The sequence below is a fragment of the Octopus sinensis genome, linkage group LG2 (assembly GCF_006345805.1).
Source record: "Octopus sinensis linkage group LG2, ASM634580v1, whole genome shotgun sequence".
NCBI classification, from domain to species: domain Eukaryota; kingdom Metazoa; phylum Mollusca; class Cephalopoda; order Octopoda; family Octopodidae; genus Octopus; species Octopus sinensis.
Window position 1 is genome coordinate 119,498,077 of NC_042998.1, and position 24,921 is coordinate 119,522,997.

At 37.1% G+C, this 24,921-nt stretch overlaps 1 long non-coding RNA gene across 1 annotated transcript in view; it reads right to left on the reverse strand.

The window, feature by feature from the left end:
• Positions 1-12,452: 12,452 nt before the first annotated feature.
• The window catches only part of LOC118762319, a 16,674-nt gene continuing 4,205 nt past the window's right edge, over positions 12,453-24,921 (reverse strand). The window contains exons 2-3 of the long non-coding RNA XR_004998070.1: positions 13,911-13,918; positions 12,453-12,536 (exon numbers count right to left, since the gene is read on the reverse strand). This is a non-coding gene — a long non-coding RNA (uncharacterized LOC118762319). The remainder of the gene's footprint in view (positions 12,537-13,910; positions 13,919-24,921) is intronic.

Sequence of the window (24,921 nt, forward strand, 5' to 3'; positions counted from 1 at the left end):
TTTCACTAATCTTCGTTCTTCTATTTGATAATGGGTATCACCCGAAACATCAAATTCTCTTCTATTTCTTCCTTTGCCAGATTAAGCATTGTCGTGCACTTCTTTATTTATTGTGTTTTGTTATGTTTTGTTTTGTTCACTTATTTCAACAATTTTTCAGATATGCACTTTCGAATGCTAAACGTAGTATATTTTTGTTTATTTCCTCTTTGCCTCAAATTTTACTCGTGTTATTCGGGTTATATTTTTTTTCACCTATTTATATTCTTACGCCCGCACAGAATTATTCGCCGCTATTTCGCGAATGCTCTATAACAACTATACATACATTCATTCATACATACATACATACATACATACATACATACATACATACATATACAGATATAGTAGTAGTAGTAGTAGTAGTAGTAGTAGTAGTAGTAGTAGTAGTAGCAGCAGCAGTAGTAGTAGCAGCAGAGCAACAGTAGCACCAGCAGCAGCAGCAGCAGTAGTAGTAGTAGTAGTATGCTTATTTTTATGTCAAGCTATATTTCAAAACAACCTAACGTTATACTTAACGATTACTCAATACCTTTTCGAATACATTTTTATAAACATTAACAATGACATCGAAACATCGAAGTCACTGGCAGCCTTTTCCTTGTAAAAGTGTATACACACACACACATACACACACACATGCGCGCTCACATACACACACACACACACACACACATACAGATAGATAGATAGATAGATAGATAGATAGATAGATAGATGATAGATCGAGGCAGTGCTCCGGCATGGCCGCAGTCAAATAACTGAAACAAGTAAAAGAATATATATATATGTATGTATATATATATATATATAATATATATATATATATATATATATATATATATATATATATATATTATATATATATATATATATATATATATATATATATATATATGGGGGGTATGTGCGTGTGTGTCTGTGTGTTTCTGTATTTGTCTCCCGACCATCGCTTAACAACCGATGTTGGTGTTTTTACGTCCCCGTAACCGAGCGGTCCGGCAAAAGAGGCCGATAGAATAAGTACTAGGCTTACAAGGAATAAGTCCTGGGGTCGATTTGTTCGACTAAAGGCGTGCTCCAGCATAACCTCTGTGAAATAACTGAAACCAGTAAAAGAATAAAAGACTAAAAGAATGTATATAACAATACAAGGAATATTGGTGGAACATTACTAACACAACTTCTACCGTTGTGCACATTTGGCCTGTCGTGGTTATTTGAGACAGAAAGGAAAATCATGTATTGTATAGAGCAGGTATGGGCTAGCTCTTTCGTGAAACCGGCCGCGTGGGGCGTGACTCATCATCGGACAGACTGTGCTAATAAAAAAAAATTTAAGGTAGTTTTTTTGTTGGTATGCCATTCAGAAAGTCCCGCAGACCGCAGATTACCTACGACTGACATAAAGATTAGCTGCTCTGCAGATATGGACATTTCTTTCAAACTACTACGAAAACTAAATGGAAATATGGGAAAGTTAGGGTAAAGAAAATGACCGGCTAACATGCACAGTACAGATACAATCTGTAAGCGCAACAGTAAAAATATGCAAGACTTTTCTAAAGTTCAACATGTAACGTTTTTGGAGTAAAGATTATTTGCCAACATAACATGGTAGTCCTGGTTTAGGACGAATGTTGCTGTAATTTAATCCCAGGAGACAACGTCTCCAGCTGGCTATACGACACGATCTCTGTCCTTACATTTTCGAACAAGGGAATCTAGCACCTCCACTCAGTTCAAAACAATATCTGTGTATCGCGATTTCCGCGTTATTTCCCTTTATCAGCACAGAATAATTGTTCGGCTAGAGATGGCACTGCCAAATTCTCGTTCGGAATATATAGTTTTCAAAGTGACAACTAGTCACTGATCTATAATTTAGAAAATTATTAGAAAATAAACTAGGACTGCCATGTTATGTTGGCAAATAATCCTTACTCCAAGGTACTGTTGCTGAATATCTCTCGTTGTGAGATTTACAAATAGTAATTTTCTAATGTAACGTTGTTGTTTTCTAAATTTCAGGGATGGTGCTTTGTATCTTTATTAAAAACCAATTCCTTCCTTCGAGGTCGAATTCCAATAAATAAAAAAAAGGTATATAAATAGATACGTACTTTCTTACATACATACATACATACATACATACATACATACATACATACAGAGAGAGAAAGAGAGTGTAAAACGAACACACAGTGACACAGACCCGTACGCACGCACTCATACACACACACGCACACACACAAACCTATCCACCCACCCACGCGCGCGCACACATACAATCAGACATACACGTATACAAATATTTGCTCTGGTCGTAAACTTTACTCATTGCTCTCTTTACACATACAGCTCCCTCTCCCCTCACACACACACCACACACACACATACTCAATACACAAGCATACGCATATGCGAACACACGCACAAAATAACGTCTACATTTACAAGGTGTTGTTACAAAACCCAACTTCCTTTACTTATTTTGCAGAAGTCAATGAGGACCCTACCTCCATCATCATTACCACCACCTCAAATGTCACCACTACACCATAAACCCTGCGATCACTTACACCACCACCACCATTTCTGATGACGTGTAACTCCGGTGCATCAGGTAAAAAGAGTCCCTTGTGGGAGATGGGTGTTAGATTTATAGGGAATGGGTTTTATTGATAAGGCTATGGAGTGTGTATGGTGTAATCGTGGATGTGTTTTATTTATAGTGTTTCTATGTTAGTGTGGGGATGTGAGGGTTTGAACAGGACACTCGAAGATGTATAAATATAAATATAGATACATGGTTTGTTTTGGTCATTAAAAATAAATTGGATAAGTTTAATTGGTCAACTGGCAGGGTGGTATATGTGTGGGAAGAGTGATGTGGAAATTAAAAGAGATATATGTCTGCAAGAAAAGAATTCTCGGGCACGTAAATGTCTCGTTTGAAGGACGTTACGGTGAAAGGCCAGAATATAGATTAAGTTATGTGTCTTATGAGTCGAGTTGTAGTTAGGAAATTTGTTTATAGGTAAAGAATTTTACGGTGGATGAATTTGTATAGGATACAATAAAAGATACTGAGTAGAATAAATAAGAGACATGCTCATTGAATTTCAAGCTAATTAATGTATGTATGAAGGAATATGTTGTGTGTAAGAAGTTCTGGTTTATATATATATCTACTGGTGAGTAAAGTTTAAATCTTGAACTAATTTATGAAATCAGTAAACCTTAGACTGGTTTAATAATATCCTAAACGCACCGTTAACTCAACATACATTTATACATACGTTAAAGAGCATGCACACGTGCCCTCACAAATTCACACACACGCGCACGCACATATACACATACACATATTAGAATTTCTGATATGTAATAACAAATTATCTTTCAAGTTAGCCTTGAATCTTACATTAAATGAAATTATCTTCTATTCCAGTGTTTTGTTTGTTTATTAAGACACGTTTGTCACAATGTCTCAAGTGGCAGAGACTGAATATTTCATGTTTATACATTGGTGATTTTATGTTTACACTTCTACAAGCTTCGAAACAGATGCATCGCTTTTGTCTGGAGAGTGGATGCAATCTCGAATTGTTTTTTTTTAATAGACTCTTCAGAATTTAAGCAATTTTCTGTTTTAGCAGCACCAGTAGTAATTAATCGTTAATTTTATTATTTCACCATTATAGAGCCTCTAACTAAGATTTATCCCACTCTTTTGATGGGGAACAATTTCGGGAGATCTCTTCCATTCCGTAGTAGAGTGTACATTAAGAAAATGACAGTGTGATGATAATTTAATGCGATATAAAACAAAACACAGCAAGTGTTATACAAATTGTGAAAGTACAGAATCGAATCACTTGAGCATGCACGGAAAATCTGGTTATAGATTGTCAATCTTCATACTGGTGTTCTGGTATTAACATTTATTGTGTAGTTCATATTTAAGTGTTTCTTTGAGTGCCAAATGTGTTGCAAAAGAAAACACAGAATAAATATACTTTTTTTACGCCAAAGTGGAAGGAAATGTAATAATGCTCTGATGGTTCTTGCAGCATAAAACATGCTTTCAGGATTTCAATCTCTCAGGATTTCAATATTCGAGATTTTAACCTTTCGACATATTCTTTCTTTCTTTTTTTTTTTTTTTGTTACCTTTTTCTGTGTCATTCACTTTCAAAGTAAAGCAAGCGTTTGTTTCCGTATGCCAGGAATTTCAACCTTTATGGATTCAGATCTTTTAAGATTTCAACATTCAGGATTATGGCATTCAAGATTGTCTCTTTCGGGATTATGACCAGCACCCTAATGGAAGGCACTGTCAGATTCTAAGACTTTTTTCTTCACATTTTCTTATCCGGTGTCTAAATTAAAGCAGTTTGGTATTTAGAGACAATAATTACGTCAGTGAATTCCCAAAAGACTAAATAACCTAAGAAAAGTTTCTCCTGGTGTTTTAGAGAATATTATTTATACATTATATTTCTAACATATTCACTCATTCATTAGAAATGAGTATTTCAGGCACCATTAACTCACTGGTAATACAGTGAGAGATGGTAAACAGTACAAAAAAATTGGACCACCAGGATTTACTAAAGACACATATCCCAAAAATATTTTAACTGTTTTTGTCATTGTTGTTGCTTAGGTCAACCCAAAATTAGTAGACTGATGATCAAAGCATTCCAACCATGACCAACCAATTGTATTATCCAAATTTTATTCTTCGTTATTTGAAGATGGTAGACAGAGGTTTGAGCAGAATATGATTGTTCTTCAAGCAGTTTCCATAGAGTACCGGCATACAGAGTCTTTCAATAGTCGTTTTATAGCAATCGTCACCGATGACAATGCTCAAACATATAGCCAAGATAACTAAAACGATCATACATGCGTGTATGTGTGTGCGTCATTGCATATGTGTAAGGCAATGTGTGTGCGTGCGTGCGTGCGTGTGTGCGTGTGCATACTTGACAGGTACACTATAGGTTCTGATTTTTAAGCAAATGAGAGTCAAATTACACTTCTAATAATTCGCTAGTTTATTTTACGTTGATTTATTTTCTGTATACATGAAAATACTCATATTTAAAGTACGTTCCTGCCAAAAACTACATGGCATATTTACATAAATAGATAGGGATTCAAACACGGTAGTGCCGAAAACGAGATATGAACGACATGCTTCTTGTTTTGTTGTTTGCTACTCTATCGAGTCTGTCATTCACAATGGAACTTTTCAGTCAAGTATTCTTTGCGTTACGAAGCGTTGCGTTTTGGAAAGTGTTAAAGAGTATTGCGTTGTCGTTATGTGAAATTCCGTGATGCAAAGCCTATTTTCCCATTATATCAGAAGCAACAAAAAACTACGTTTCTCGTATCGGAAAGATTTTCTGGGCCTTAATGCTACCGTAAAGCGATGGTGATTACTGTTTCTGGAGTAAATAATTTGCAGTATCAAATACATTCGCATCGCAACTGCTTGGTTTCAGCCTCAATCCTACAATGTCATACCTTGCGCAAGCGCCTTCTTCTCTAACCTCAGATCGACCAAAATCTTCTGAGTGAAGTAGGGTTCCTTATTAGGGTAGTAGACTTAATCATTGCCCTATATAAACCAGCTGGTCAACAAGATAAACATTCAGCCCAGGTATCAAGTCTTAAGACAATTCAATATTTTGACGTGCTGCTTCTAACTGAAGCAAGCTATGAAGTGTGGTTTCTCATCTTTTCTCCCTCACCAATCTCAAAGGTCATGAAAAAGTCATAGGTGCTTACCTTGCTTTAAAAAAAAATTTTATATATCAAGTTCGTACACTGATCAGTTATTTTCTGTAGTTACTCCAAAGTTCGGAATATAATAATTATCGCAATATCGACCAAACCATCAGATATTGTTATACACCGCTGGTCACAATATGCCTCCAATTCTATCTTGATTGTGCCATTCTTATCCATTTTGACCCAAATTGCTTGACTAAATCGTCTTCCCATCGTCGTGGAGCCTTCAAAGTAGCCTTTAGCGACCTGTTGGACACCACTCGGCAACTGCACAGGTCCACGTAATGTCTGTGAACTTTGCATCATGTCCATCAAGCGGAACTTGTGATTTGGATATTCTGTGATCACATCGTTCACTCCGCTCCTTCTCGTATAATCTCATTTCGAATGATATTCATAGCACGGATCTTTCCATGGTCCGTTGAGTTGTGGCCAACTGATGTTCCATCCTCTTCAAAGTAACCCACATCTCACTTGCATGCAGGTAGGGCGGTGCTGTCTGGCATATATGATAGTGTTTAACTTTTGTTTGGAGCACATCCTTTATTGAGTGAAATGGTTTCCATGCTGCCCTTGGGTCATATTCACTGTGTACTCTAAGTAGATATATTCATTTACCTCCTCCATTTCATCGCTTCCCACCTCTATTCGACCTTGTGCTACGTCTTCCGGCCGCATATATTTTGTTTTCATGTGGTTCATTTTAAGACCCACTGCTAAGCTCTGAGTGAATCGAATAATAAATATAATATGATATAATGAATATATAATGAACGACTAAAATGATCAAATATTTATATAATTTATTTTAAAATGTGATACTCATAATAATAATAATAATAATAATAATAATAATAATAATAATAATAATAATAATAATAATAATAATAATAATAATAATAATAATAATTCTTAACTGATTGGAAGTGTTATCATGTACATTGTTTTGTCTTGGTATAAAAGATGGGCTACAGCAAATATTCTGCTCAATACCACAGATTTGCTTGTCAGTTGTTTGACCTTAACCAGTTGAGCATGTCCCTTAGTGGCTGACGATATGTGCATCTCTGATCACGAGCAGAAGTAGTGGGGGAGCATCATAGCCATGTGTTGAGAGGGATTCTTTGGGGTTTGATAATTCAACTCTGGAAACATGGTGGTTCTTTCAACATCCTTAAACAACCCTTATTCAGGGACCTTTTGAGCAGGATGGGCTACTCAACCTGAAGAAATTTCTAACTGGGCCCCACCTGAAAGGTCATGTGCTGTTTATCTTGATATGAGATCACCATGTCGCGCACATATGGTTTTGATGCATGTGCCTGGTGTGCCCTTGTCGGACGGGTGGTCATGATGTGTATATTGGGCTTCGTATATTTTACCACAGTGTCACTTTGATGGCATGAACTGGTCTCTCACTCAATAATAATAATAATAATAATAATTAATAATAATAATAATAATAATAATAATAATGGTTTCAAATGTTGACACAATGCCAGCAATTTCGGAATAGGGGGCTTAGTTGATTAAATCGACCCCAGTGCTCAGCTGGTGCTTATTGCATCGAACCCCAAAGGATGAAAGGCAAAGTTCCTTGGTGGAATTTGAACTCAGAAAGTAAAGACGAATGAAATGCCGCTATGCAGTATGCCTGGATTATTAACGGTTTTGTCGTTCAACGAAATTATGGAAAAGGAAATGAAAGAGTTAGTGTATTAGGGTTCAACGAGATAATCGAAAAGGAAATGAAAGAATAACCGAGGATGGAGTATTTCCAAAGACTGGGGTTGGTGTTCCGCTCAAAATTGACTGGATGAAATAAAATCCAAGCAGTTAATACGTGAGCGATAGTATCACTTCGGTATGGAGCGGGAATTATAAAATGGCAAAAGAGAGAAGTGAAGAAAATGGATATTATGACCAGAAAATGTTGACAGTATACGGAGCCTTTCACAACTAAGAGTGACACCGATAGGCTGTACTTGTCCAGAAGAAAGGGTGGGAGAAGTTTGATCAATTGCCAGGACTGCATCGAAAAGGAGAAAAACAGCTTAGGGTGGTAATATATAAAATGCCGTGGAGCCACTGTTGAAACACATGAAGAAGGCCGGCGTCACCAAAACTGAAAATTGTGTAAGAAAGAAAGATTTAAACAAGAAATGAAAAAAAGAAGCACGGGAGGAAAAGAAAATGTACGGTCAGTTTCCAAGAGATGTGAACAGAGTTTCCAAGAGACAGATACAGAGGACCAGTGGCTATGGATGAGGAGGAGTGACCGCAGCTCAGGAACAAGCGTTGAGGACCAAATGTAAGAAGTACAGAATAGACAACACTACCGATAGCGACAAATGCAGAATGTGTAGTGAGAGGGGTGAAACGGTATGGCACATCGTTGGCCAATGCCCGAAATTAGCTCAACGCAAATACAAAAGACGCTATGACAATGTGGCAAGAATTATCCATTGGGAACTCTGTGGAAACCACGCCCTACAAAGAACAAAGAAATGGTATGAGAAGACTCCAGAGGGAGTCACCGAAAATGAGAATTGCAAAATCCTGTGGGAAGCAATGATCCAGTGCGATCACCCGACCGGACATCGGAAACCGGACATTGTCGTGGTGAATAAAAAAGACAGAACATGTATGATAATCGACATAGCTTGCCCCGGTGACAACAGGATCAATGTGAAAGAAGAAAAAATAAACAACTATGACGATTTGAAGTGGGAAATACGAAGAGACTAGACGTGATACTGATAGTAATGAAGAGAGTAGACTTGATACCAATAGTAATTGGTGCACTTAGAACTATCAGCACTCAACTACCAACATGACTGAAAAAGATTGGTGCACGTTTGAAGGTAGAACACCTACAAAAATCAGCATTGCTTGGAACTGCAAGAATTCTTTGCAAGATTCAGTAGGGCTGTAATGGTTAACTATCCGATATTCTTTTTTTTGCGCTCTTTTAAAGCCAGGCTCATGGACCCGGTTTCCCGGTTTCTATGGCGTATGTGTTCCCTAGCTGGACGGGACGCCAGTTCATCGCAGCGTTACTCATTTTTGCCAACTGAGTGAACTGGAGCAACGTGAAATGAAGTGTTTTGCTCAAGAGCACAACGCGTCGCCCGGTCCAGGAATTGAAACCACAATCTTACGATCATGGTGCTGACACCCTAACCACTAAGCCACGCGCCTCCACAAACTATTCGAAATACCCTGTGATAAAACCAAAAGTTTTTAGCATCTAATATAAAATTCCTCACCACCACTAACCATAACTGGAAAAATAAAAATGAATAGCAAAACAGAATCACTCCGTTATCAATCAAACTTCCCTAAAAGCGACTAGTAGCCCATTATATTGTTCCGTTGTTTTTTAGCCAAAGATCAGGTTTGGTATATCATGTATATGATCAAAAGTATTCCAATCATAATAATTACGTCTATTTTTCAGTAATTGTAATTCCAGGACTGCAATGCATCCTTCCTTTTTCGAGATAGTTGAATATATTATTCCAGAGTGATTTGGCTGCTGTTTCTATGAAAACAAGTGATCACTTAGAAGTTGTCTTATTGGTTTACGCTCAGAAGAAAGGCGAGGAAGGTACACTTCGGCTACGTTACAAACTTTACTAGACTATTGTAACATGTAAAGATAATTTTGATACGAGGCATACATTCATTGGATTTCCGATCATAATCTCAGAAGACACAGTTCCGAACACTATAATCCTGTATGTTGAAATCAATTTATTCTTGTATGCATTGCTAATTCTATTCTGTACTTCCACAAGTTGTATAACATTTGCTGTTTTATATCGCATTGAATCGTTAGTAATATGAACCTACCGCTACTTTCTTACTGTATACGTAACACAGAGCAAAGATGATCTCTGAAGTTGTTCCTTCGCAGAAATACTAAGATTAAATGTAAGAGGCTATTTAATGGTGTGAGATAGAAGTTTGAAACTAAATTACTATTGGTGCTGCTAAACACAAAATCGCTTAAATGCAACTGCTAAGCAATAAACTCACCTTCAAATTGAAATTAAATGCTTTTAGAATTGTGCACACCACAATCATTTTTCAAACTGAAGTGCAACATGACTCTGAGATCATAGAAGTGAAAACGTAGGCAAAAGAGCCACAAGAAATCATCCCGACCAAATTATTCAATTGTATATGTATTCTGCAATTCCACACATAATACCATGCTTATATTCAAAAGACCCTGCATCAAGAATACAAGAATTCAAGAAACTTAGCAGTTTTCTGAATCAAAGTCACTTCACATAGAAATTTCTCCGAAGTTTCAAAACACATTAAATGATGAAATATTTTAAAGATTTGACTGTCGAAGAAGATAGACTCACTAAATCTAACGTAGAGAAATTAGTGCATGTTTCACCTCGGATAATGGGTGGCGTTTTAAGCTGTCCTCATTATATTCTATCAACTATATTCATATCCCCTGTCGGATCCGAAAATTTTAGAACTTATCTTCTCGCTTAATTATTAACAAATGGGGAAAGCGAAGCTCTTTATAAATGCTTATTTAAAGATTTGATGGATTTAACGATAGAAAATAGATAGCAAAGGGATCCTTTAAATCAGATCTGGAATTGAAAGTGATAAAGGCTTTTAAAAGTGGATTGCTAGCTGTTACAAATGAACTTCGTTTTCCGTTCATACCAATGCATTTAGAAAAGAATTCAGGTGGGTGGAATGATGAAAACTTCAGCTGACTACATTAGTATTCTTTCTATCTGATAAAATTCCAAAATTCCAGGACATTTTAATTCATTAAAATCTCATTTGCTTGAAGAAGCCAGCAAAATGTGCTTGTTAGGATAAGTAGACACACTGGACTTTAGCTTTTTGAATATTTCTACCAGACTTACAGTTTATAATTGTGTGTTTGCAAAATAGATTTCTGAGTGCTCAAAAAGCATAGCACAGAAAATGGGAAAATTTAATATGGAATGCTCATGTTGGTGTAAATAAAGTCAGGGAAAACTTTCAAAAAGAGCAGCACTCCGATAAAGATGAATCCAAAATGCAAGACTTCAAAATATCTTCCTCAAGCGACCGAACGCGACCGAGATATACGTTTCATAAGACCGCGCCAGGAATCTCTGACACCTATTTCAAGTTATGTGTCTCTGTCAATGACATTGATGTAGTTATGTGATTTTTCCTCCACTACTAGGGCGCTGAAGTTTCCAAATTTTAATGTCTGATATGGCCCATTGATAGTAGTGGCCAGCAAAGCTTACTCTGCGTTGAGCAACAATAACAGGCATGAAAAGAATGTGTCCATAAATCTCCACGTTTGTTTTGTTCTCAGGCCATAAAATACCCTTAGTTCTCATAAGAACCCTAGTAATTATCAAACTCTTTCTTCATAATTCTTCAGATTCCGATTCTCTGCCCATACTCTGAAGAAGCTTAGCCATGTTGACTTTGAAATACTAAATTACATATATTTTGAAGCTTGTTTGGACACTCTATGCGTGCCCCTTTCGTTCCAAGGAGTTTTCAAAATGTAGTTAATGATTGTCGATATAATTCACCCGTGTGTCATTACCTATGACCTACCTGTAGAATACACTTTTAAGTTGTGTTTTTAGTAAATATACATACAGACATACGCAAATTATATATATATATATATACATATATATATATACATATATATACATATATATATACATACATACATACATATATATACACAACACACACACATATATATATATATAAATTAATACGTTCTCAAACTGGCGAAAACTGCTGCAGTGAATTATTTATGCAGTATTTATTTCTGGTAATTTAGCGCACCTAAACGAAGACTTTTGAAAATAACCGCAAATGTAATAAGTGGAACTGTATGCATTTTCGACCTCGTGTTGATATCTGGCGTGTAGTTCTACAAATTATATCTTGCAAAGAGGATCACACTGACAATCTACAGATAGATTGTGTAAGTAAAATTACGTAATTTATTGATAGTGAAACAATTGTTTGTGATTAATCTATATTTTTGTTATTTTTCATTTGTCTTGCTCGCTTACGTTTCTGGTGTGCTAAATTTTCTGGAGAACAATTCTTAGTGGCTGAGACCATAGCGAATCTTCTTCTAGCACAAGGGCTTCCACATATTGACTCAAATATATATTTTTTAACCTTTTAAAACAAGCCTTCTGTAGTTTTTTCACTTTTTACTATTTTCTATATATTCAACCACGTGCTTTCACACACCAACTTTCTTACCAATGTGTATATATATATATATATATATATATATATATATATATATATATATATATATATATATATATATATATATTATATATACATATACATATACATATACATATATATATATATATATATTACAACAAAATTTTATATCTTAGACATAGAGTTACCCAAGGTTTCACATCCACAAAGCCAAAGTCTTGTGGACAGCTCGTCAGAAAATATATAAAAGCTAATTACTTCAATATGAACGCATCATTCAAAGTACTCCCAAAATACTGCCTAGGATTATATCTAAGGGCCTATACCTTCACAGAAGTTCGGACCAACCTCTATACCCTCTGGAAAAAGATGAACTGTGAACTATATTCTCCTGTTTGTATTCTTCTATCTAGTTTACTCTTTATTCTTCTATTTTATTCCTTTATAAACTGTGAATTTCCCTGTCTAGAACTTTCAAACATACTCACCTTGTGTCTGATGACGGAATACCCAATGTACAGACATGCTAGCCTATCACTTGGGAAAGATTTCAGATTTACACTAATTCAGTTATTCTATATGACTTGAGATACTCGTCCTGCCTTGTTTTTTTTCCTTTTTCCACTAAAATCCGTTCTGTCTGTCTGCGTGTGTGTGTCTTCTAGGATCTTCAGCATCCTCCATCCGATTGCGCTCAAATTTGATACGTAGATACCGACGGTATCAGGGCGTGTATAAGTCTTGAAAAAATTACAAAAATCGATTCCAGGTGAGAATGCGATCGATAAAGCCGTGTGAAAGTGCATTTGTACGCGCAAGTATATCAGTCGAAATCCGTCTTTTGCTGGTGTCTCAAATTTAGGTTAAATCAGTATTTCTCAAAGGGGACAGTCGGACAAGTTATTTTGAGAAAATTTGGTTTAAACGTTTGACAACTCAACACCGTCCACTGGACGGAGAGGTGTTTAGCTCGTATAATATATATCTGCTAAAACGGAAGCCTAATACGGATCCCTAGCTCCAGCCTCAGCTGTGAACTTCGAACATAACGCATGACCAATTATAGCACTTAGCATATCTATTCGTTTAGATCACCAGTGAACTAAAACCCTCATATTCTATATATATATGTGTGTGTGTGTGTGTGTGTGTGTATGTGTGTATACACTCACATTTACATATATACATACATACATACATACTTGTATACACGCATATATATACTAATGGCCCCTCACTATCATAAAGTCGCAGTATCATACCAATTACAATTACTAACACACACACACACACACACACATGCACATACACACACACACACACATGCACATACACACACACCACAAGAACATGATAATACATACTCATATATACATGAACGTGCACACACTTGCACCCGCAACCCTGCAGCCACAATGTTTAAATCCCAGACACCCCGACAGAAAAATTCAGTCACCCAGAACTTCTTGTAAAGGCTGCAGACGTGTAGCGAAAGACTTTGAAAATTCAGTCTATTAATAGGAATTAATAGGAAAACAACAATCTAAAAATATATTCTAGATAGCGAAACTTCAAGCTGAAGTATGCTTAATAGACAGTATAACACTCCCAAAGTCCGACTGTGTGTCACCCTTTGTGTGTGTGTGTGTGTGTATTTGCGTGCAGTAGCAGCTACTCAACTATAGTAGGTGGTTATTATCATTGAATGGCAATAACCACCCTAAGAAACAACCATAAATTCCTAACATTGACACGGAGACACATATTGAGGTGGGGTGCAGAGGTAAAATCGACTTAGAAATATCCCTCGGTACCTAACTAGCTATTCTTTTATCGAGCCTAAAAAATAAAAGGCAAAATGCTACAAGATTTGGACTGATAACAGAGAGAGACTTAACCAAATTCCACAAGGAATTTTGCCCAACACTGCCCACAAGGCAATAGGTCCAATATTGCACACAAGACACTTTGTCCAACACCATCTACAAGGCGAATCATACCTCATATCAAAATACACTCTTAAAGAGGAAAAGCAAAATGTAGGCTTACATACACTCTAAACCAGTGGTTCCCAAAGTGGGCGGCACCGCTGCCCTGGGGGCGGTGAAATGATCCAGGGTGGCACTGAAGAAAAATGGGGTGATAATGGAGTGATCAAAACGGGGAAAATGATGTAAAAAAAATGGGTTAATTAGGTTAAGTTTTATTTGTGAAATATTGTTGTTTTGAATTTGCTGCAGAAAATGGTCTATGTCTGTGATGGTAAGTGGTGGTGGTGGTGGGAGGGGGCACTAGAAATGTGGCCTTAGAACCAAGGGGGCGGCAGCGTGAAGAAGTTTGGGAACCACTACTCTAAACAGCCGGATGGGTTACGTTTAGAATGCCTTTGGTTTAGGTGGGGTGATTCTGTCCACACGAGCCTACACATTGTTAAATAACAATAAACGTTTTCTTTCGATAAATGAAAATGGTGATGACGACTACGATTATGATGATAACTATGATGATGAATAGCAAAAGTACGACGTTGACGATGATGATGACGAGGATGACGACATTGACGGCGATAATGATACTAAGGATAAGGAGGAGGAGGATTATGCTGGCATTGTCTACTACAACTACGTTATTTTATAGTATTGACTAATGTTTTAAAAGTAGGTTGCGCAGATATGGCACAACCAGCTCTGACATGCTTCTATGATGATTGACTAACGACATAATTACAATTCTAATTATGAAACTAGAGTGTGGGGATGAGAGAAAGAAAGAGATTAATTCTACATTAACATTCTAGCTATTTTAAAATGAATCGCTTAGTTAATGCGGATTACTGCATTGAGCTGGCTACAAGTTGAGGATCACTGTGACATAATCTCGACCGTATTATTAGATTCAGCTGACAAAAAGTACAAAGGCCTTCTTATATTTCAGAGGAATTGGAGATAGAAATTTATGACGCTCATGGCCATCTCATGAGAATTAGCGAAACAAGCGAGACAAATTACTTTAATCGCCCGTCGAAACCTCTTTTTGGCGAGCCAACGAGAAAGCTTTTAACTGGTTAAAAATTGCAGCTAAATCTCTCTCCTCTCTCTCTCTCCTCTCTCTCTCTCTCTCTCTCTCTCTCTCTCCTCTCTCTCTCTCTTCTCTCTCTCTCCTAACTATCTTTTTAAAAAACTAACTGGATAATGAAGACCTTGATATAGTTTGTGAGTTGGTTTGTACGTTGGCTGCGTTTTGATCACAGATTTATGCAATCAGGACTAACTTTGAGTCAAACAATATCTATAGGAGTATGAGATGAGGGGAATTAATATGTATTTCTTTGTAACAATTGCTGAAAGAAAAAGAGACGAGAAGAGGACTATATATATTTCTTTACTACCCACAAGATGCTTAAGACAAAGGAGACAAACAAAGACAGACAAATGGATTAAGTCGATTACATCGACTCCAGTGAACTGGTACTTAATTTATTGACCCCGAAAGGATGAAAGGCAAAGTTGACCGCGGCGGAATTTGAACTCAGAACGTAACGGCAGACGAAATACGGCTACGCATTTCGCCCGGCGTGCTAACGTTTCTGCCAGCTCGCCGCCTTCGAGAAGAGGACTATAGGAATACTGGAAGGAAAAAGTCAGATGAATCGTGTGGTAGTTAGTGAGATTCGGTTATCGTTGTAAAAGTGACGCAGACATTGGCCAATGATATATGGCGACATATGAAATTTTGGGGACGCAATGAGGGAGTCTCTACTTTGTTATCCAACCTGTTAGAAATAACAACTAATAGGGCAAGTTATACATACGTCGACAGATGTCAGAACAGTTACCACAAGGAAAAGTAGACTGTTGTGTTGGAGCATTCGTAGCGATGTCATTTTTAGCTCTTTCTATGTCCGCTTTTCCTGTCATTGCGAAACAGAATTCGCAGAATGCTAGATTGTAGGTTTTGCTCAGGGATTATAGGTTGGGATTAGACCGTCAGGTGATAGGTTAATGTTATCCTACCGTCTTAAAAGTAGAAGAATACCTTGAATAATAAACATAAACATTGACATGTTATGCTGAAAAACATCTGCGATTCCCGAGCGGCTTTACACAATCTCGTTAAGTAACTCGCCTTTCCAGGTTCAAATTTTGCCAAACCGGTTTATGCAAGTTGAGATTTAGGGAACGATAATCCAGAGATCAAGTGATGTCGGTTTGATCCCGAGATTAGCGTCACTGCACAAATTCTTCCACTTTTTCCCGTGCGAATAATCGGGAAAATCTGTTTATTTCCCAACATGCAGTGAGACAGTACTTATAACCTCCTTCACAGCTCCTAGACAGTTTTTTTTCTCGTTCGGCAAAGCAGGTTTAGATGGACACAGTTGACAACTGCAGAAGCAAGTAACTATATTTATATAAAATTATATAACTTTATTTCGTATACTGAATACTCATGATTTTTGCATTATAAACCTTCGTTCGTTACATATACGTGTGCGAGAAATACACACACTCACAAACCCACCCTCACACCCATACACAGCACTTATCAATTTATCTATCTACTTATCTACACACACACACACACACACACACATATATATATATATATATATATATATATATATATACGAAACAACTAAGGTTGTCATCATTCTTGTTGTCGATAACGGTGGAGAGGGTAAAAGATGTTTTAAGCAGTATTGTATGACACAAGTCGATAAAATGCTGGGCGTGGTTACTTTTCAGCTATTGTATTAGCAACGATAAGAATTATGATGGTGATGAAGACGGTGCTAGATGGTGGAGGCCGGTAGCGGGATTTGTGATGGGTTTCAGGACACTTGTGGTGTTGGCAGTGTTGGCACCGGCAGTGATGGCGACGGCAGTAGTGGTGGGGGCGGCGATATAGATGGTAGTATTGGTGTTGGTACTGGTACTGGTGCTAGCAGTGGTAGTAGGGTGGGTTTAATAGTGTTTGTGATGCTTATAGTTGTGGCGATAGTAGTAGTGGTGATGTAACTATAGCTATCATGGAGGCGATGTTGAAGATGGTGAATTAGTTGTTATTAATGTTGTGATGAAAATGACGGTAGGGAACCGTAGTCCTTGAGGTCTTCGCGGTGATGATGATAATGGAGATAATTACATTCATGATGGTGGTGTAGGGTTATCTTTTTCATAAGCAGCTGCAACATCAGACAACTACTTACTTGTAAGTAGTTTTCTGTCTGAATGTGTGTGTGTGTGTGTGTGTGTGTGTGTGTGTGCGGGTGTGTGTGCGTGCGTGTATGTGTATGTGTGTGTGTGTATGTCTGTGTGCGCATGTGTGTATGTGCGTATTGCGTATGTGTGTGTGTGCGGGAGGGTGTGCGTGTATGTGTGTGTATGTATGCATGTGTGTGTGTGCGCGCGCGTGTGGGTGTAGTATGTACGATGTTCTCAAATTCACCAACAAATACAATAAGAACTGTAGTTATTGCTGCTTGTGTTATCTTTGTCAAGACAGATAGACCTTCCAGCAATATGTTTTCAGTTCGTTTTCCCGCCGCTACTGTTGAAAAAAAAGGCGGAAAATGAGTTGAATGATGTTAGTGAATAGTTTTACTGCTGGCGCTCTAGTTGTTCCCTGAATTATGCAAAATACATCCCCTACAAACGCAGCCATCGGTTTTGACAAATAGGCTATAGACTGGAAAAGCTGTATATTTTAGTGTTTTCTTTTTTTCTTAAATCTTCACTGGAGAATTTCATGCACAGTTGGTGTTCTTCCATTTCACAATTAATGAATTAAGTTACACAAATTAACTTACGAATTAACTTGCGCAAACATCTCGGTTGTCTTGTGGTATGTTTTATTGTTGACAGAATGAGTAAAGGGAGGAATGGATTGAAACCCATGTTTAAGTTCTGTATTAAAATCCTGTTGGTTTCGATTTTAGCTTTCGATATTCTGGATGTTGATAAAGCCAAATGACAGTCTGATAGGAGTATCGAGCGAATCGACCACATAGTTCTATAAAATGTATATCTTCTGCGTAAATAAGAAATCATTGTTATTGTTGTTGTTGCTGTTGTTGCTATTGTTGTGGAAAAATCGAAAAATGAAAAGAGAAACATAGCAACGAAAGTCAATAGGACGTAAACAGTGAATGTATTAGGTTGACGCTCAGTTCAAGGTGGAAAAAAAGTGGGGTAGGTGACGTTTCGAGCATGGCTCTTCGTCAGAAAAAGGAAAGAGTAAAGGTCTGAAGAGAACGAAGAAAATAATCCAAAAAAATTTTGTGTATGGTTTTGCATGTTTGAATTTTCCATTGATGATCAAAGTAGAGGCTAGCAAGGTGTAGTATGACGATTGCTTCTCCTCTGCACTGTCTGATTATATTGAACTTCAGTGTAATATTTAAGAGCTAATGATGTTACTGGACATGATGACGATGATGATGATGTGTGTGCGCGCGCGTGCGTGTGCATGTGCATGTGTTTACTGGTTAGACTGAATGGGTGTAATAGTAATTTAATGATGATGTTGCGGTAGTTGATACTCTTGTAGTTGTTTAGCCCCGGGTCAGACCTAACATAGAAGTTCTATGATCAGCAATGGTTGAATTATGTTTAACTCCTATTTAAGGTACAGACTAGCAAAAATTGTTGACACATGTAACTTTTCTCCTTTTTTTAAGAAAGTAAGATGTTGTTGTTGTTGTTGCTGCTGCTGCTGCTGCTGCTGCTGCTGCTGCTGCTGCTGCTGTTGTTGTTGTTGTTGTTGTTGTTGTTGTTGTTGTTGTTGGTGTTTAACCTAAGATCAACTTCGATTAAGCAAAACTATGATCAAGAGCATTCCATCTGTGTTCATTCATCTTAATTTCAGGTTTAAGGTAATGAATTTCTTGAATCTCCGTTTCCTTCCTGTTCAAAGAGAGTCGAATATGAGTTGAGAAAAATTTCGTAGCCATTTTCAGCATCTGTATGTGTGCATATATATGTATGTAGGTGTGGGTGTGTGTATGTATATATTCATGTATGCTGGCATGTACGTTTGCATGCATAAATGCACACACACTCTCACACACATATGCATGTATATATATATACACACATACATGTATGTGTGCATATATAAGTGCATGTATGATGTGTGCGTGTCTGTCTGTTCGCGGGGGGGGATGCCACATACAGTGCTTGGTACTCTGTCCCCTGGTATATCCAGGTGGTCTTAAGTTTTGAATATTTTTCTTAATTTTATATAATGTGACATATGGGCGTGGTCTGCATACAACATGTGATGGGGCGGAAAGTATTGTTTAGTGGGGTGAATTCCGTGTGTGTGTGTGTGAGAAAGAGTGAGAGAGAGAGAGAGAGAGAGAGAGAGAGAGAGAGAGAGAGAGAGAGCTTGTGTGTCGAATTTTGTTTTGTTAAGCAGATTGGAAGCCGTTGATTATGCTGTAAAATTATATTCATGCTGTTACCGTTTGTTGTTGTTATTGTTGTTGTTTCTGGTGTTGTTGATGTATGTAATAGATACGTAATAGATATCTCCACGTAAAGCTAAGACTAGTGCTTCCCAAACTGATAAATATCCGCCCTACTTACATCCCACTTTTCAGGCTACCCTATCAAAACAGTGAAATTTTTCGTCCCTCTCCTATTCATTATTAATGAAAATGCAAAATAGAGTTTGCCTCCATATAATTTTCGCTTCTTTGGTATGCTACTGGAGACGTTAAGAAAATATCAAAATTATCTTAATATAAATAAACACAGCAATTTATCTGCCCCTCTTTTGAGACACAGATAATGTAATCCTAGATACGTTGTGTTTCCTTTCTGTTTAAAGAAAGTAGTATGTAATTTGAAGGAGATATGGCTGTTATTTCCATACGGTCAAGTGACTGTATAGACGTTGTGCTGTTGTTGTTGTTGTTAGTGTTGATGTTCAAATCCTGATAAAATTAAATCAAGCGCACCCATGATCAAATGTTCCAGCTGAGACCATCTTGCCTATATTTTATACACAACATTTTCAAGGCGATCCAAAATTAATTAAATTCAAAGTGAACCAAGAAAATATCTCCAGTACACGAACGCATACAAAAAGAACGTTAAGAAATATAATCTAACAAAAGCTATTTTGTTAGATTTATATTTTGTTAGATCAGCCTGGATTTTTCATCCCTCTTTTTCTTCTCATACATACATGCATACATACAGACAGACAGACACACACACACACACACACACACACACACACACACAACACACACACATACACACACACACACACACACACACATACATACATATATATATATAAAATTTTAAAATAGGATAAAATCTTTATCAAATAGTTAACGTGAAAAACCTCATAAGGGAAAGAGTTCCTCGTAGCGTGAGGCATTTATGTATAGTAATGCTCTTAATATAAATATATATATACAACAATTTTTTTATAATTATGAATATAATTATAATTAGGGTTCAGCAAAAAAATTTGCTTCATCACATACCGAAAATTTAGATATAGCAGCCAAACACCTAGCTATTTCTCTACCGTAAGAGAATCTCCCAGATAACATATACTCAAAAACAATCCACGTAGGTAAAGAGAAAAAACAACGAAATTCACCCGGTAATTTGATTAACTGTGGACGCGTTTCGGAGTTAGATAGATATGAAAAATGCAAAAACCACATCTTCATATTATCATTCTCGCTCATCAGCACAGTATTTCGAGATTTTAAATTTGAGAGCACTGAAAAAATTGAACATATCTATCTGAATCCAAGCGACATCAGATAAAACTATATCCAATGACCAGTACCAACGAATTCAAAACATACCAATGAGATCTCGCATTTCCCCTCACTCACCCACGTGTGTTGTCGAGCAAAACATTCTACAGAAATTCTACCCTTTATTATTATTGATAATATAATTCTCTCCTTGATAATAAACTACAGTTTTTTCTGTAGAATTTTCTCTCTTTGCTCCTTTGCGCCACATGGGCTCAACTCCCCTCCCCTCTTCATCTAACCCTCCTCCTCTCTCCTCTCTTCCTCTCACACCTATTTCCTCCCACCCACCTCTCCTCTCTTGCTCTGGCACCTACTTTCTCTCTTCACTCCTTCCCACCTTCTCCTTTCCACCCTCTCCCTTCATCGTCACCCCCTCCGTCGTTACCCCAACCCTACACATTCCAACCCCACCATCCCTATATATCCCATGAATCCCCACCCCATCCCTTAGACCCCACCCTTGCTTCACCCACTCTCTATCGTCCCTGTTTATTTTTGTGTTCCTTTTTCTCGAAGAGGGTAGGCTCGAAACGTAAAAGACTTTCCCACTTCCCGAGCTTTAAACTAATACATCTGTTTGTTGTTTATACACTCGTCTTCGCCCTTAATTTTTTTTGTAAATCCTATATATATATATATATATATATATATATATATATATAGGTGAGAGCTAGATATACTCAGTATAGAAAACATATAGTGGTGATCTGGTAAACTAGCTTTCTTTATCGGCATTGATTTACAAATATACAATTGTATATACATGCATATTAGTGCGGACATGTAAACATAATTTATCATACATTGAAATTATTATGACATGAAGAAGGTTGCGAAACGGCCGTAAGGATAGCAAGTGGCTACATAAATATTTTCACCTTTCATGCCTCCTGACTCTTTAGGGTCTTATATACTCCTCATGAAATAATTTCGTGTATTAGATCCCCTGGATTTCAGCTCCATCGAACTCTGTACTATACTCTTCTGTATAGAATTACTATGTGGTCAGTTAGTCGTGTTCACCAGAGCAGTTTTCTGTGAAAACCACACGATTCTATGGATTCATATATTATTCTACAACTTTATATATATATATATATATAGATATATATATATATATTATATATATATATATATATATATATATATATGACATAATCATCCTCTCACACCGTCTTCGATGAAGGGATATACTTAATAAATATCCTGGAAACAGCTGTAAGACCTTCTATCTATAAATGTTCTAATATCTACACAGCCTTGGTTTTTTTATCTCATTACGCAAAAAATTCTTATATATATATACCGGAGTAAACACATAAATGTGAAACAAGGTGGAAAAAAGAGTACTCAAATACCAGTGGTAGAGTAATATGCTTTATTTAAAGCAGCAGAAAATTCAACAAAACCTGTTACTCTGAGTTTCCCGTTGCCGTTCATCGGACAGTTTTTGCTAGAAAAAACTGCAAAAACTGTCCGATGAACGGCAACGGGAAACTCAGAGTAACATGTTTTGTTGAATTTTCTGCTGCTTTAAATAAAGTATATATATATATATACATATATATATAATATATATGCGTGTATGTATGTATGTATGTATGTATGTATGTATGTATGTATGTATGTATGTATGTATGTATGTATGTCTGTATGTATGTATGTATGTATGTATGTATGTATATATATATATGTGTGTGTGTGTGTAGAGGCGCATGGCTTAGTGGTTAGGGTGTCAGCATCATGATGTGAATATTGTGGTTTCGATTCCTGGACCGAGCGACGCGTTTGACACCAGGAAACCGAGCCGATGAGCCTCGCTAGGCTTTAAAATAGACGCAGTGGAGATGCAATGGCCCAGTGGTTAGGGCAGCGGTTTCGATTCCCAAACCGGGCGTTGTGTGTGTTTATTGAGCGAAAGCACCTAAAGCTCCACGAGGCTCCGGTAGGAGGTGGTGGCGACCCCTGTTGTACTCTTTCGCCCCAACTTTCTCTCACTCTTTCTTCCTGTTTCTTCAGTTACGCTGCATTGGACTGGCGTCCCGTCCAACTTGGGGTAACACATACGCCATAGAAACCGGGAAACTGGGCCCATGAGGTAGGCTAAGCTTGAAAAAGGGCGCATAAATAAATATCCCCAAATACAACAACATATATGTGTGTGTGTGTGTGTGTGTGTGTGTGTGTGTGTGTGTATGTATGTATGTATGCATGTATGTATATGTATGTATATGTATGTATGTATGTATACGTGCAGATTTGTATGTTTTGTTTGAGGTATGTCTTTTCACGCATATGCTTGGATATCTAGAGAAGCTCATATATACTTAAATGATAAACACCTGGAAAGTTTTACAAATTTTGACAGTTCCAGTGATGGCTTGGATCTGTAGTCTTCGAATCTGCTTTTTCCTTTCCCGTTTTGAGAATGGATGGATGGATGGATGGATGGATGGATGCAGATATGTATGTGTATTTCTTAACTTGAATTAATCATTTAGATGACTATTTCATTACTAAAAGTGTGACTGACTGAAATATTTGGCTCACTGCATCAATTATGTTAGCTTCTGCTTGACGAATAATAGAAATGATTTTGTGTTTTGGTTTTTATTTTTTACAAAGGAGGAGATAAATGTACCCTGGGTGGAGAGGCAAGAGAAGACGCAAGAGATAAAGAGAGCAACGTACAAGGCTTTAGTGTAGGACTATTTCAGGAGCGGCTTGAGGACTTAGTGTAGGCCAGCCAAAGTGACCAATCGAGAGTCTACAAGGTTTTTTTCCTTAGCAGGAGCTATGAAATAACAGGAGTGAATGAAAGAAGTCCCTTCGATGTAAAGCGGAAGCTCCGGAGAAAGCATCTAAGTGGATCTAGCTAAAAAGAAACGACCCGTAGGTTCATTAGAATACCACTTAATAAGAGAGCCACTGAATGTCGAGCTTCTTAAAATTGAGGTTGTTTTATTGTCGAAGGATAGACTGAGTTGTCACTGAAGAATGTTTTTGAGGTCACTGCTCAAATCGCTTAATTCTTTTAGAAACAGTACTAGTCTGAGAGGAGGTGTCAAGGCCAGTGATTTTCTTAGGAAGCAATGTTCCAATCCTTATCATGGACAAGGTTTAGAGCTAGTTGGACAAAACACACACTTTTCACTCGAGCTTTGCATGATTTGTCTTTCTCCTACCCTACAACAAAGGTAACAGACTTCTACAGTATATGTATGTTCTTGTGTGTATATATATAAAGCCAAGAATCGAAACTTTAGTCTTCATGTTTGCTTCCTTTGTTCTTGGAGTTTAAACTTAGAATTTATTAGTTCAACCAGTCAAATTCGACACCATCATATGCGAGATAGGAGTTCAGTCTTGTTAAGCCCATTGACTTCCATTGTCAATGACGTTTAGCACAGCTATATACTGAGATACCTATAGAAAAGATCCCTCTTTTGCTGGTGTCTCTTACAGACAGTTTACTTCTGCCATCATAGAAATCAGAGACATAGTTTTCACACACACACACACAAATTACTTTGCGCGAGCTTTGCTTGACTTACCTTTTCTTCCTCCCGCACAACAACGTAATTTCTACAAGCACTGACATGAAATTATCTGTCAAAACTTACTCCAACTCGTCGTGGTTGTGAAATTTCATAACGGTTCAAGAAAATCTTGCTTCTTCTTTAACTATGCAACATGCAGCCTTTCTCAAGCTTCTCGACCTGCCACAATCTACCAGTTAATTATGTTGTTACATTTAGTGACCCCTACTTGTTACTTTTAACAGCTACATTTATGTATATTTATATACCTACACGCAGCGTCATTATAAAGCTCTTGTACAACTTTAATTCTCTATAAGATACGATTATTCTGTGAATAGTGTTAAGTGAAATAATCTATTACATTCTTAAATCGATTTATTTCTGATATTATTCGTTTATAACATGTCAACCTTCAATGTGAATATAAACCGTGATATGATTCTGAAATTCTGTAAGTATGTTTTGTAGCTAATTTTCCTCTAGAGGGCAAGG